Source organism: Alnus glutinosa, chromosome 14 (assembly GCF_958979055.1).
Source record: "Alnus glutinosa chromosome 14, dhAlnGlut1.1, whole genome shotgun sequence".
NCBI classification, from domain to species: domain Eukaryota; kingdom Viridiplantae; phylum Streptophyta; class Magnoliopsida; order Fagales; family Betulaceae; genus Alnus; species Alnus glutinosa.
In genome coordinates this window covers 17,050,423-17,067,191 of record NC_084899.1, presented here as the reverse complement: position 1 = coordinate 17,067,191, position 16,769 = coordinate 17,050,423, and positions in this window count along the sequence as shown.

The window sequence follows — 16,769 nt, the reverse complement described above, 5'->3', positions numbered from 1 at the left end:
ATAGTTTGGACGGAAACACGTCGTTTTGAGAAGTCGTCTTCTTCCCTCTGTGCATGTCTTCTTCACTCGTATTCTAATAAGTGTTTTTCTCGGCAATCAAACATAATAGTAAGAAAATCACAAGCTATCCTAGAAAACCCAAAAGAAGTAAGATAGCTAGACATACTGAGAATTACTTGACCTGGCGAGAACAATCCCAACGAGTCGAGCAAAGCCAACTAGACTCAACCCCGGCGAAACCATGAAAATCGGCGGTCGATTTAGCCTTAACCGAAAATCGTCGTCTCCGCCTCAACCACGATCTCCGTAGTGCGCACAAGCAGAGCCAGACTCTCCTTGACCTTCGCTGTCACCACCTTCTTGGCGGTTGGTGATAGAATCTGAATTGTAGTGAAGATATTGAAGAACATAGAAGGAAAAGGGAAGAACAATAACAGAGAGAAAAGGAAGCTTGAGAGAAAAGTATTCTCGCTTTTTGTTTTAACTGATAAGATCAAGTACTGAGATTACATTTATACAATCTGAATGTTCACGTGATGAAAAAACAAAAAATCTAACTTCTACCAGCTGTCAAATAACAAGCTGTACATAACAATCTGTTCAAACAAAACACGTGACTATAATTGTAATACTACCCCTCAAGAGGAATGTATATTAAGAACATTCATCTTGGAAATTAAAGAAGTAAATAAAGGATAGCCAAGAGCCTTTGTAAACACATCTACAAGCTGATTATGACTATTAACATGCATCGTGCGAATGATACCATTCTGAATATGCTCACGAACTAGATGACAATCTATATCAATATGTTTCGTGCGTTTGTGGAAGACCGGATTTGCTGCAATGTGAAGAGCAGCAGAACCGTCACAAAACATCAAGGCAGGCTGAGAATGAGAAACAGTAAGATCACGTAGCAAAGAAAGGATCCAAACAAGCTCACAAGAAGTAGACGCCATACTACGGTATTCAGCTTCGGCAGAAGACCGAGAGACAGTAGATTGTTTCTTGGATAAAGAAATACCCTGTTTGCTACGGGCTACTTCCAAACCAAAAAATAATTTCGCAAGACCCAAATCCTTGAGGCGAAATTTGGAGTTCAAAAAAGAAGTGAAATCAGTTATAGCAGTAGCATCATTGCTGGCCAACAAAATATCATCTACATATACTAACAAAGCCATGGAAGTAGAGCCCTGCATCCTTGTAAACAATGAATAATCAGACTTAGATTGGATAAATCCATGATCAAGTAAAATAGTGGAGAATTTGGAAAACCATTGACGGGAAGCCTGCTTTAAGCCATATAAAGATTTAGTCAACTTACAAACCCGAGACTCCCCTTTGCTAGCAAAACCGGGAGGTAAAGCCATATAGACTTCCAAATGTAAATCTCCATGTAAAAAGGCATTATTGACATCTAATTGGTGAAGATGCCAATTATGAGCTGCAGCAAGAGTAAGAAAAATTCTAACAGTGGTAATCTTAGCGACCAGAGAAAACGTTTCAAGGTAATCAATCCCTCCATATTGATTATATCCTTTAGCTACTAAACGAGCTTTGTATCTTTCAATACTACCATCCGACTTGTATTTGATCTTATACACACACTTACAACCAATAGGGTGCTTATGAGGAGGAAGATCAACTAAAACCCATGTATTATTAAGCTCAAGGGCTGTAATCTTAGCATCCATAGCATCTCGCCAATGAGCATGCTTGATGGCTTGATGAAAAAAATTTGGTTCAACATTAGATGAAACCAAAAGACAAAAATGACGATGAGTAGAAGAGATGTTATTATAACTAAGAAAAGAGGAAAGAGGATAAGAAATACCTGATGAGCATGTTGTCCTGTCCTGAGGAGTAGATGAGAGTGAGGTAGAAGAAGTCACCAATTGACAATGAAAATCTTGCAAGTATCGTGGAGGCTGTTTGGTGCGAGATGATTTTCTAAGATTAGGAATAGGTGGATGAACATCAGGAGAAAGTTGAAATTCAGAATTGGAAATATCTGAATGATGAACAGAGTCAGAAAGGGATGTGGGATTCAAGATGGGAACAGAATTTGGTAAGGGAACAGAATTTGGTAAAGGAGATGGAGGTTCGGGTATAGAGACAGGAGCTGAATCAGGAATGGGATGAGGTAAAACAAGATGGCCATCTGAAGTAGAAATGAACTTAGAAGCAAAAGGAAAAATATATTCATGAAATATAACATGCCGAGAGATAACAAGTGATTTGGTGTGAAGATCATAGAGAGTATAACCTTTCATACCAATAGGATATCCAACAAACACATAAGGCTTTGCTCTAGAATCAAATTTTGTACTAGAACGAAGAAGAGTGGAAGCATAACATAAGCATCCGAAAACACGAAGATGAGAAAAAGAAGGGGGTTTGGAAAAGAGAATTTCAAAAGGAGATTTGTTAGATAAAAAAGGAGTAGGAAGGCGATTTATAATGTGAGTAGCAGTGAGGACACATTCTCCCCAGAAAAATAGAGGAAGATGGGATTGAAAAAGAAGGGATCTAGCTACATTAAGCAAATGTTGATGCTTTCTCTCAACAATGGCATTTTGTTGAGGAGTCTCAACACAACTAAGATGATGAAAGGTTCCTTTAGAAGCAAAAAAATCAGGCATGCAAAATTCAGATCCATTATCACTTCAAAGACATTTTATTTTGGAGTGAAATTGTGTTTCAACAAGATGAAAAAAAGAAATGATAAGACCACGAGTTTAAGACTTATGATGCATGAGATAAACCCAAGTATAGCGGCTGTGATCATCTACTATGTTAAGAAAATATGAGCAACTAGTATTAGATTTAATAGAAAATGGTCCCCATATGTCACAATGAATAAGATCAAAAGGAGAAACAACATGTGAAGTGCTGAGATCAAAAGGTAATTTTCTTTGCTTAGCAAGAGGACAAATGGTGCAAACTTTATTTTTATTTACAACCATTGTAGGAATGTACTGATGCAAAAGATGCATTCCAGAGGAAGACTCATGACCTAACCGGTAGTGCTATACATCATTAGAAACAGTTCTTATGGAATTTACAGAAACAACTGAATCTCAGACATTATTGAAAGCAACATGAGATTGTGGAACAAAAGAAGGTTTCCCTGATACTTGCAGAAAATAGTAGAGGCCACTTCATTCTTCACCCACTCCAATCGTCTTCCAATGGGACAGATTCTGCATGAAACAATAAGAGCCAAAAAAAATGATACAACAGTGAAGGTTTAAAATCAGTTTACTTACTGAAATGAGATTAAAGGAGAAGGATAGAACACAAAGAACATTATGAATAGTTAAATCTTGGGAAAGCCGAATAGTGCCAATATGAGTAATCAAAGCTAGGTGACCATTAGGAAGCTTAACATACCTAGTTTTAACAACAGAAAAAGTGGTAAAACATGATATGGAATTGCACATGTGATCGGTGGCTCTTGTATCTATGATCCAGGAATTCTTTTGAACATTTTCAGAGGCAACTTTGAAAGTGTGGGATGAATAGAAAACCGAATGTTTAGTATTCAGAATAGGAACTGAATTAATAACATGAGTACTTGTCATCTTTGAGAAAAGATGATCCTGATTGGCAGGTGATGCGCAGACTTGATGAGCAGAGACAGTGTCAGAGGCAGAGGCGGAAGGATTGATCAAAGTGAGGAGTTTCTGACACTGTTCTTGGGTAAAAGGAAATTGTGGAGTGAAAGATGGAAGATGCTCATACTCTTGAACTTGGTTGGCTGAATGACCAGATGGATTATATTGCTGAGATGTCCTGGTTTTGGTGAATTTGAAACTTGGTGGGAATCCATGTAACTTGTAGCACTATTCCACAGTGTGGCCGAGGATGCCACAGTGAGTACAAGTTGGTCGATCCTTGCACATAGCCGGCTTACCAAAACGATATGGAGTAGTGAAAATAGCCTTTCCAGTCAAGGCAGCAGTATTGTGATTAAGAATATCCTCAGTAGAGGAAATTTCCCTTTGTCGTTCCTTTTGCAAAAGAAGAGAGAATACTTTGTTCATAGGTGGCAGAGGATCAATAAGAAGAATCTGACCTCGTATATGCGCATAACTATCATTAAGCCCCATAAGAAATTGAAAAATGGACTCCAGTTGAAAGTATTCAAGAGTAGATGTTTGCGCGCCACATGAACAAGCAGAAATCGGACAGTTATTGTTAAGCTCTTCCCACAGAGCTTTCAATTTGGTGTAATAAGCACTTACACTTAGGTTTTCTTGAGACAAAGTGGAAATGGAGTTCTGGATTTGATAAATCCTTGGTCCATTTTTCTGAGAAAATCTCTCTTTCAGATCAAGCCAGATCTCTTCTGCAGTGTTAAGGTAGATAACACTTGCGGCAATATCCTTGGAAACTGAATTTATAATCCAAGATAATACCATTGTATTGCACCGAATCCATGGTAGATATGTTGATGCAGTAGGAGCTGGTTTGGCAATGGATCCATCGACGAATCCAAGCTTATTTTTTGCCGTGAGCGCCATGATCATAGATCGACTCCATGTATGGTAATTATCTCCGTCCAATGGAAGAGAAACCAGAACAGATCCCGGACTATCTCCATGATGGAGATAGTAGGGATTGATGAAGGATTCACTCATGTCGATGATGATCGAATCTTCCATGAAAAAAATTGATCGAAGAAAAAAAAATGAAAAGAGATGAAATGAGACCTAATTCAGATTGATTGAAGAAAGAACAACTAATTTTGCTCTGATACCATGATAGAATATGAATTGTAGTGAAGATATTGAAGAACAGAGAAGGAAAAGGGAAGAACAATATCAGAGAGAAAAGGAAGCTTGAGAGAAAAGTATTCTCGCTTTTTGTATTAACTGATAAGATCAAGTACTGAGATTACATTTATACAATCTGAATGTTCACGTGATGAAAAAACAAAAAATCTAACTTCTACCAGCTGTCAAATAACAAGCTGTACATAACAATCTGTTCAAACAAAACACGTGACTATAATTGTAATAGTTGGCCTCGCCGGAGAATTCACCGGGTTCTTTTTCTTCTTCCTCACAATCTTCACGTCGTTCTGGATCGGCAACTCCTTCGTAACGTTCCTCTCCGAAGTTGTCTCTCATGTCATGCTGGTTTACACAGTCGTCGTCGCCATCCTAGCCTACTTCCTCCTGTTCAACGGGTTTTTCATCAGCAGAGACCAAATCCCACCTTACTAGCTTTGGTTCCACTATCTTTCTCTAGTGAAGTATCCGTACGAAGTTGTTCTACAGAGCGAGTTTTCCGATCCCGTGAAGTGCTTCGTGAGGGGCGTCCATGTAACGACCCACCCCTAATGACAAAATATTGTCCGCTTTTGGCTCCCCAAACCAGACTTCCCAGGAGGTCACCCATCATGGGATTGCTCTCGCAGAAGCACGCTTAACTGGGGAATTCTGATAGGTTCATATCCATCACGGCTTTAAAACGCGTTGTGTCATAAGGGGTGCATTTATACATATAAGCACATCCTCATTCCCAGGCGATGTGGGACGTCACAATCACCCCCTCTTTGGACCCAGCGTCCCTCATTGGGCTTGTGCACGCTCCCACCATCTCAGGTTGGGCAATGGCTCTGATACCATTTGTAACGACCCACCCCCAATGACACAATATTGTCCGCTTTTGGCTCTCCACCTCCTGGGAAGTCTGGTTTGGGGGAGCCAAAAGCGGACAATATTGTGTTATTGGGGGTGGGTCGTTACAAATGGTATCAGAGCCATTGCCCAGCCTGAGATGGTGGGAGCATGCACAAGCCCAATGAGGGACGCCAACGGGGACGCTGGGTCCAAAGAGGGGATGATTGTGACGTCCCACATCGCCTGAGAATGAGGATGTGCTTATATGTATAAATGCACCATTTATGACACAACACATTTTAAAGCCGTGATGACAATGAACCTATCAGAACTCTGCAGTTAAGCGTGCTTATGCGAAAGCAATCCCAGGATGGGTGACCTCCTGGGAAGTCTGGTTTGGGGAGCCAAAAACGAACAATATTGTGTCATTGGGGGTGGGTCGTTACAGTCCAGATGTTCGAGAACACGCCGCTTGGGATTTTAGATACAATTAAACAACAGGGAAATCCACGTTTTTTAGATTCTCTGGCATGGCCTTGAGGAAAAGGTTTAGAGGCTCTATTGGGTTTCCTGTAAGCACGTGACCCTCAGACGCTCCGTTTGGGACATCGTGGAACTTTATGTTATGCGGAACAGCGTCAACTTTTGTTTTTGAGAGGATTGAGTGGTTGGAGTTTGCTGTGTTTAAGAATGAAAAAAGAATGTTTGGGGTGGCAGCGCTTGCTAATTTATGCAGCAGGCTTAGGCTATGGAAATCGTGTAGAGCTGCAGGTTAACTATGGAAATCGTGTTCTCTTAATCCTCAAGAAAGGAACGTGCGTCTCTATGCTAGGTTTGGAAAGAATTTGGTGCTGCCAGGTATGGAAATCGATCAACATAGCTTTCAAATATTCGGTCTTCCATGCACGTCTGCGTTTACAAGAGAATATAATGCAGGTCAGTGCTGACAGTTCACGTGTCTTGATGAGGTGAAAAACATGTCTCTCTTCTTCAAGTATAGCGCCTCTTCTTCACGTGGTTCTTTTCTTGGAAAAAAAAAAGAAAGAAATCTTTTATATAGAATTCATGCATTGCTACAGTATGGTGCTTACTTCGATCAAAAGGGCTTATGCTAAGATCCAAATGGCTCAGCATCATTACAATGGCGAAGCCATTCAGGTCCTGGTAGATTGGTTTGCGTCCAGGGGCGTGTCTCCGGGCCTGGGTTTGAGACTGTGCTTGTACGTGGCTTGTGGATGGCCTGAGACGAGGAGGTTTGAACAGGGTCCTCTGTTTCGGTTGGGTAGAACAGGGTTGAACAGATGATCCAAGTTTTCTCCAAGAACTTCACAGGATAACATTCTTTGTGTGATAACATGAAAATCATAATGACTGTGATGCCTCAATTACTTTTTAGCTGGTTTTGCAATTTCTTTTACAAAGGCACTTAGCAATTGGAGCTTTGTGCTCTTTGAGGATAGCAGCAACCTTGTAACAGTTCTGAACTGTTACGACTGATTCTTTAGGAAGAATAGAAAGAAACTGAGAGAAATTTGAGGAAGAAGATAGAAAAGAAGAGAAGAATAATGAAAGGCTCATCTTCTCATGTAGCAACAGCCACATATGAACATGCAGTTCACGTGTCATGTGTATATATATATACCCAGCAAAGAGTAGGGCGAGTATTAGTCTTTTAAGTTAGAACTTGGAAATGGAGGTTTTCCAGAAAGCCAAGGACGTCAAAATTCGAAGCCACCTGGAAAAGTACCTAGTTGCCGCCGACGACTAAAAGAAGGTCCGCCAGAGCTGCAACGGTTCGTCGCGGAGGGCCGTGTGTTTCGTTGAGTTGGTATAAGGGAAAAGCCACGCTATACGCTTGAGAACCTGCTATGGCACGTACCTGACTACTACTGACATGGCGTTTCTTCTGGTCATGACCGGATGCAAGGTGCTCCAGACCGTGCTGGAAAAGGCCTACGACTGGAAGTACGAGTGGGAGCCGATACGCGATGGGTTCTAGCTGAAGCTAAGGACCTAGTGCAACAAGTATCTCCACGCCAACGGAGGGACGCCGCCGTGGAGAAACTCGATCACGACCAACGACCCTCAAGTCTCGTCGATGCATAATTGGATCCTATGGGATGTGGCGTCCTGGTTCTTGGACAACCCAAGGCCCGGTGTGGCGAAACACGTGACATGAAGGTGCTATCCTTGGTGGGTTTGAAGCTTTTCAAGTTATTTATATTCCAGGGGTTTGAATTGGGTATTTGGTGGGTTTGAACAAGGTATAAAGGCTGATGGGGACAGGGGTATTTTGGGAATGTTTTTCAATTAAAAAGTCACGTGAGTTGCACATGATCGATTTTCCATCCAAACAAACGGGCAAATGGACGGATTGTATTTTTTGCCAGGCGTCTGCAAGTTTGGGGGGGTCATATCTAAATTTTGGTATATTGAGGGTTATATTGCCAGGCTGTGGATAAATCATGGGGGCAAAGTGTCTTTTTCCATTTTTTTAATATTTTATTAGCATTTTTTTCACTCATCTCCCTTTCATCATCTCTTTTGGGCTAGAATGAGTTTCACCAAGAGCAACGAACTCAAAGTGTAATGGTGCTCTTCTGCAAAGGAAGATGCCAGTTAGAGATGTGCGGTGGTGGTGGTGGTGGTGGTGGTGGTTAGGGACAATGGTAGAAATTTTTATTAGAAATAGCTAAAAATGAGAAATATATTATGATTGAAGATTATATATATATATATATATATATATATAGTATCCATTCAGTTAACAAAAATAATAATAATAATAAACAAAAGAAAAGAAAAAAAAAATTGTTTCTTAATGTATTGATTCAACTCAAACACTTATAAAAATGGAACCCGTCCTTTTGTTCTCGAAAATCATCTATGATTGAACATGTACTAAATTTCGCAACAATTTATCTTTCTGTTTACAACATCAAATAAACAGTCAAAAACTCATTTTCAATTTTGTTACGAAGCCTAATTTCGACAATATTCATGCCTGAAAATGCTTATTATATAGTTGTGGTAGAAACAAGAAGCAAAAACCTATGTTGCTGCCCTTACTGTGTTAAAAATTCTTTTACGTTGCTCTTAAAGGGCCAGCGCCAATCCAGCCCTCCCCTCCCTCCATATTTAGTTGTGGTGTTGGTGGTAGTGAAAGAAGCGAGGGTTGAAGATGAGGAATCTCGTGGTGGTTCTCTCGGGGCTATCTTAGTAACTGCAGGTCATGCATGCATCCTCGCATCATCTTCTTCATCTTCATCCCCATCTCTCTCTGTGTGCAGCTACATTCTATATTTCAATGGAGAGCTCGAATCTCCAATCCTACGGTGGTTTGTAGAGCACCTAAATTGAATATCACCAAAATTTGAACAATGGCTCAAATCCCCAATAGCATAAGCTCTGAGATAGAAATTGAGTCTTGAAAATCCAAAATGAAAGAGTTTGTTTTCTTCTCTGTCTCTAACTTTGCTTTCCCACAACAGTTTCTTCATTGAACAACAAAAGCAATTTTCGCTATCTTTGATTAATGGAGGGTGATGGTCTTGATATTATTGACTTGAATAGAGATTTCTCCTCTCTTGTGCTCTAGATCTTATCCTTTAATCCCAAGGCCACCTCTCTCTTTTCCTTTCCTCCTGTCACACTCTATACATTGTTTGTGATCACTTTTGAAGGATGTCTCTATGGCTTAAAACACTGTTGAAAAGCTAAACAAAAGAAAAAATAACTTTTGTACTGCATCTCCCTTTTTTTTTATTATTATTATTGTTGAAAAAAAAACATACAAAAAAAAAAAAAAAAAACAACAACAACAACAACAACAAAATACATGCTTTTCAAAGATGAAGACTAGGATAAATCTAGCATGTCAAGAAAAACAAACCTGTCCTCATAGAGAGGTTTGATACTACCAGAAAAGCAGCCGTCCGATGGGCTTTTTTTATTATCCTCATAAAAGCCTGCAGAAAATTCTCCAAAGGAAACTAGAGAATGATGAGGATAAAGTTCCAAACAAGGATGCAAAGCATGATCAAAGCAATATGTCAATGAATGTAATATGCAATGCATAGATCCAGACATGCTTTAGGATATGAACCATGATCGTAGGCATGCCAAATACTCACCTTACCACTAGGTGAGTCCACTCCCCCTCAAGGGGTGAATGGTCTCATCCTTCCTTCCCCATACCTTCTTGACTTTTGGGACAGGGATGTGAGCCTTGTCCAATGTGTCTAATCTGCTCAGGACACTCTTCATCATGTTGAATAGCCCTTCATAGAGCTTATCGTCTTTGACTTTCTGATGCTTCAACTTGAAACAGTTGGCCTTGTTGTCGCAAAGATAGTCTTAGAAGTAGAAGCAATATTAGAAACAACAATTTTATCAAAACCCAACCCAGATTTATTAGATGAATGTTTTTGCCCCTTTAACATGTGAATCAATTTATTATCAGAAAATCTTTCTAATTGTAACTGTTATTCAACTAGTTCATCTTATAGGCTTTTGATTCTCTCAATCTGCCTACTTTTCTTTGTCTCATAAAGAGCTAGCCTTTGAACAATTTGTTGGTTTACCTCTCTTAATTTCATGAATTTTATGTAAAGCTTTTTGTAAACCTCTTCAAGATTTTCATCATCACTACTCTCAGAATAATATGATAATAACTCATCAGGATCATTATGTGAAGTAGTAAAAGCTAAGAAGTTAGTATCCGTACCTGGAGTCTCTTTATCCTCTGAATCATCACTGAGATTGAGAGCCTTACCTTTTGCCTACTTGAGGTTTCCACAATCTGCTTGGATGTGCCCAAAACCTGAATATCAAAACATCTATGACCTCGAGGGTCATTTTCGTTAGTATCAACTTGTTCAACACTTTTGGGGTTACCTTGAAAATTATCAGAAAATCTTTTGAATCTTTTAGATTTCATCGATTTATTGTATTTCCTGGCAAGCATAGCCAATCCATCCTCATCCTCAGTTTCTTCATGAAAAGAAATTTTGTTCTTATCTTTGGCAGCTTTGAGAGTAATGGATTTGTTCTTTTGACAGGAGGCAAGGCCAACTCATAAGTTAGAAGAGAACCTACAAGCTCTTCTACTTTCATCTCATCAAGATCTTTGCTTTCTTCAATGGTGGTTACCTTAATACTGAACCTTTCATGCAAAGATCTAAGAATCTTTTTGATGAGTTTTACATGAGAAACTTTCTTCCCAAGATTTATCATAGAGTTTCTCAAATCAATAATTTTGGTGTAAAACTCATTAAAAGATTTGTCTTCTAGCATCTTAATTCCTTCATCCTGGGAAACCAACATTTGAAGTTTAGTAGATTTAACAATTTTTGTGCCTTCATATGTGGTTTCCAGTATTTCCATGCATCTAGGTTAATTCCACAATGTGAGATTCGTGAGAATTCAGATGGTGAAAGTGCTTGGTAGATGGCATTTAAGGTTTTGTCATTCGAAATACACGAATGAGTTTAAATGATAGTCCATTCAACAGTTGGTGTTTCTGGTGGGGTCCATCCAAACTCAATTATGTGCCAAATGTCTATAGATTTTAGAAACAAAATCTCAGTCACGCTTTCTAATAGCCATAATTAGTACCATCAAAAGTAATGATAAAATTAAGATTCAGAGACATGGTAGGAGTCACTGAAAAAAATTGGGAAATAAATCCAAAAACGAATGAACTCGCTCTGATACCAATTGAAAAATAATAATGACTTTTAAAATGTAATGCCCCAGATTTTAAATTATTATTGGCACAATATTATTTATTATAATAATATATCAGTGTAATAATGTTGTTCGGAAAATAATATTAAGAATGAAACGAACTGAACTCAAAATGGATTTAGATTGATTTTAATCGATTAGATTAAAATAGTAAAAATGTGAGATAAAAATATCAGTGGTAAAAAGTAATTAGTAAATTTTTGATAAAATTTTTACAAAACTTAAGATATTTTGTAGATTAAATTATATAATAATATAAAAACTTATCAAATAAGTTAACTTAATAAACAAATTGTAGTGCAAGTTGTGTTCTTCTTTTACTCTTTCTTCTTTCCTTCTCCTTTCTTCTTATTTATTTTTTCTTTCTCACTTCTCTCTTCTTCCGCCCAACACACACGGAGAGGGAGAGACAGAGGGAAAGAGTGAAACAGAGAGAGAGAGAGAGAGATCTAAGAGATGGAGAGTGAGAGATTGGGCGAGAGACAAAGAGGGAGAGAAATGGAGGGGACCCGATCCTCGGTGGGTCAGCACCGATGACCAACTGGAAGCCTGATTTCCGGTGGGTCAACAGTGGGCAGGTGGCGAGTCGTCGACCAGCAGTTGGGGGCGGATTCCGGTCAACCCAGACCCGATTTCCGGTGACTAGGCAAAGGGCCAACGACGACAAAACCAGGGGAGATTTCCGGTGGAATTTTTAGCGACCCAGGGTGTTTTTTTTTTCCAGTGATTTCTGAGGAATTTTTGGTAGGTAATTTCTTGTGATTTATTGGGTAATTTGATGAATAATTATTTGTTGATTATTGATGGGTATTTATGTATTTGTAATAATTTCGGCTAGTTTGGGGAGTAGAAATTGTTGGAGGTATTTTGGGTTTTTGACTGTATTTCCCTGTTTGGCCGTGTACTGATTTGAGATTATTGTAGTTTTGGGTCCTTGATTTGGTTAACCGATCTGTGTATTGAATTTAGTTGATAAATTGTGGATTGGGGGTTTTGTAGTTGATCGGTTGTGTGGGTAGTGTTGTTTCCCTGTGTTTCAGTATGTTGGTAGGATGATTACGTGTGTATGAAATTGAGGATTTTAAGATTTTGGTTGATTGTGTATTTATTAGTTTGAGGTTTTGTGGTAGATTATGGGTATTTTATGGGTTTTGACTCATTGTTTGTGATGTTTGGATTTGTAGTGGCTAAATGATATTGTGTCTGGATTATGTTTTGATTCGACTTATTAGGTGCTAACATGATTTTGGATACTTCTCTTATTTAATTAAGTTGTGGACGGGGGCTGATTTGAGACTTGATTTTGAGTAGTTTGTGAATGATAGTCTTTAGAAAACAGAATAGTTATTGAAGATTTTGGATACTTCAATTTTGTTAAAGATTTGTTGAATTTATATTGGTTAATTCAAAGTATAACTTCCGAGTATTGATGATTTAGTGATGGATATTACTGATTTACTGTTGAATTAGGATCTTGACGGCAGGAATATTATTCTTAAAAATTGAGTTGTAAATTGAGTTTGGAGTTATTTTATAGAGGATTTTGTGAGAAGTACTAAATAGATGCATTGTTGGGTAATTAAGATTCTTTGATTTGTTTTCTTGAGTTATGGTGTGATTTTCAATTGATGTTTTCGTAAATGGTTTGGGTGATTTATTTTGGAAGATGATATTGGAAAATGACTTTCGAATGAGTTTCGTTTAATATTAGGATGCTGGGGTCATGGACTGTTAGGACTGAGGATTAGGTAATTCATGAGGGTTGCAATTATTTTTGGAAGATTTTCTGTGATTGGGCTGAGTGAGTCACGCTTGTTGGTGGTTTAGTCACTAAGTAATAATGTGGATTTATGGTTGTTGACAGACCGTACAATTTGGAGTCCCTGGTTACGTGTTTTGTAGTATATATATATACAAAGTATACTTTAATTAAGTTTTAGACTACAAATTTTAGAATATTCTCCTAAGCTTTTTCTTTCAATTTATTTAAGTAAAAACTCGACCTCGATGCTAATGGCCAGTCCAGGTAAGGGAACACAACTTTAACCCCCGGCGAAATTTTAAATAAAACATTTTCAAAAAGAAAAACGTCAGGAATTTTCAAAAGACTTTTTCACTTAAATATTATTGTTATATTATCTCATGTATGAAATAATGAATGAAGCTGATGATTATATGTTACATGTGCACTATATGAATGAAGCTGATGAGTATATGTTACATGTGCACTATATGAATGAAGCTGATTAGTATATGAATATGTTACCTGTGAATCACATAAATGAATGAAGCTAATGAGTATATATTACATGTGCACTATATGAATGAAGATGATGATGAGATTATGATTCTCAATGTATATATGTTATATGTGCACTATATGAACAAGATGATGAAACTATGTTGAATGTATGTTTTATGTTCCTCACACGAAGTTTTGTCCCACGGTACCATAATGCTGTGATCCGGATCTTATGCTGCTGATGATGGGTAGCGGGGCAATCACACTAAAAGTGTGGGGCTATCGGTCGAGGGGTCCTCACCTAGGGAGCTTTCTAACTCGGCAGCTCTCCCCTGTGACGACAGGATGAGCCTATGGGTCCTTCGGGGTCGGTCCTATGGATGAGCCCAACGTGCACCACTCATGGTAAAAATGCGGAAGTGGGCCAGTGGTAGACAAAACTTACACACTATGAATGATGATTACATATGCATATTTATTATTAATGCTGGTATTTCTATATGTGAACTTTGAAAATTCGAAGTTTCTAAACTGAACTTTTTATACTTCTTTGTACTATGTTGTGTTACTTACTGAGTTGTCAAACTCACCCCTTAGCTCTACAACCTTTTTTAGGAAGCAATTATCAAAGTTACTTTTTGGTAATGGCATAGACCTCGCTAAGAGCAACATATTGTTGGGGGACTGATGTAACCTGTGTTGTATAGTATGTTTCTCTTTGAAATTTATAGCATTGTAAAAAGCTACCCCTATGTTCATTTAAATAAAATAGATAATTAAGATCTATTATTTAAAGAGGTGTGCTTTATGTAAATGTAATTTTAGGCTCAAGTTCGTGTTTCTCTTTATTTCCCAAAACGGGGGCGTGACATAGAAGGTGTAATCAACCGTAATACATGCAACCAAAATATAAAAGCAAAAAAGCAATAGACATAGATATTTTGGTTAGAAAGTGGAAACTCTTTATATGAAAGAGAAAAGCCACTTTGAGGCAGCCAAACTCAAGAAATTCACTATTCAGAAGAAATAGCTAGTTATTAGATAGTAATACTCACAAACCATTTTGCAGTAGTCGTACTTTGAATTCTAACATGTACCTATATGTGAACGTCTCTCAACTAGACCTCTTGTTTGAAGAGTTCTTTAATGGATTCTTTCAACTTAGAGCTCCTCTCTAAGTTAGACTTCAAACGGTTGAACAATACAACACCAAATAAAACTATAAGAGAGTTAGCACGTCTAACAATTTCTGTCTAAAAACCATCTCTTAGCACACTGGAATTTTACATTGAATTCTTAAAATTACATAGCTTATGAGCCTCTTTAAATAGGCTTTAGAAATCCTAATTCTACTCAAACTCAGATTTGCATAAGTGGCGTCTAGACTTACCTTCTAGCATCCGAACCTGTAACTAAAACTTTATGAAATCACTGAAGTGCGTCCGGACTTGCAACCCTAGCATTTAGATGGTTGCATAAAATACTTCCTCCGTTCGCAGTCATCGCAACAACGTTCGGACTTTCTTGTAGACGGGTGCTCTTTGTGGCTCGCGTCTACTGAGTAGTCTGGACTTCTTGCAGACGAATGCTCTCTGTGGCTTGTGTTCACTGAGCCATTCGGAGTTTCATAGGATTCTGAGTTTTTGAGCTAGCCGTCCGAACTCTGGCATCTGGTCGTCCAAACGGGCTGTAGGGAAAAACTTACTTTCTAAGCTATAAAGTCTCTAAAATATTTCCTTCACCAGGACCTTTCCTTCTTAGAGATATTCTTTACAAATTCATGCCTTGATCAGACCTTTCCATATTGGAATTAATATTTTGCAACAAATCTTTTGGATTTATGGTGTCCCTATCATGGAAGTCCCTGATATGAAAGCGTTTTTATTAACCAAAATGTAGCCAATTAAAATAAATCAACAGTTAGTGTGATGATTGATTGATTAATAATAAAATAAATTATAGAGTCAAATATCTTTGACCCTCATGTGGTTTAACGATCTTATGTTTTGCCCCTTGTGGTTCATTTTTTGTATCATAGATGAGCTTTAAGTCACCACCAAGAGCTTTAAGTCACCCCCGTTTGGCTTGGCTATCCCCACAAGGCCCAAAAAAAAAAAAAATTTGTGTTCATGTTTGGCCCTTAGGTGTGGTTGAACTGACCCCCAGGCCAAACGGGGGTGGTCAAGGCTCTTGAGTGGTTTCAGTCACTCCCATTTTGCTCTCTTGAGGTGGTCAAACCACTCTCATAGGCCATGGGGGTGGTTCGGCTACCCCTAGACCGGCCATGAGATGGCTTGAGCCAACCCCATTTTTTTTTAATTATTTAATGCTTTTATTTTTATTCTTTTAAATTTTTAGTTTTTTTAGTTTTTAAATTTTAATCATATATAGGAGCGTGTGTGAGTTTTTTAAGGCTAGTGACTTAGACTTTCGTTAATTTTTGGATAGAAGTTGGACAGAAATATCATCTCCGTCTTTATCTATAAATGAGGTACCATTTACAATACGAAATGAACCATAAAATGTAAAAAATAAAATCGTTAAACCATGTGTGTCAAACGTCGAAAAATGTTTTCGGCAAATAAAATTTCTTGAAAAATGATTTCTCTTAAAATATTTTAAATGGAGCATAAGATAAAACAAAAGTTACCTTAGAATTTTGATCAAGAATAAACTACTTCCAACATAGCGATTTTTTTTTCTCCTTAGAATTACCTTGCCTTTTTTTTTTTTTTTTCTTCTCAGAACAAGAGGCTCTCTCTGTGTTGATTTTCTTTTTTCTGTTTCTTATCTATCGCTCTTTTTGGCTGCCCAGAAAACTAGAAGTTCTATATTATGAATACTCTTCTTTCTTTTTTGGTTATCTTCTTTTTTTGGTCGTTCAAGTTGGATGATAACATTTATAATCTAAAAATCATTGTGAAAGTAGCCAATTTTTTTTATTTTTTATTTTTGAAACAGGATAGACAAGCAACTTCTTGTTGGGAACTAAATTTGTAAGTGTTCCCTTTTAACATATGGATAGTGCCAATGCCCAAATTATCTCCAACTTTTCCTTCAAATGTCTAGCTGAGGCTTTTCTGAGGTTCTGTATGTGGCCTCAAACTATTCAAGATCTTCCATCCCATTTATGAGGACCTTGTCAGGAT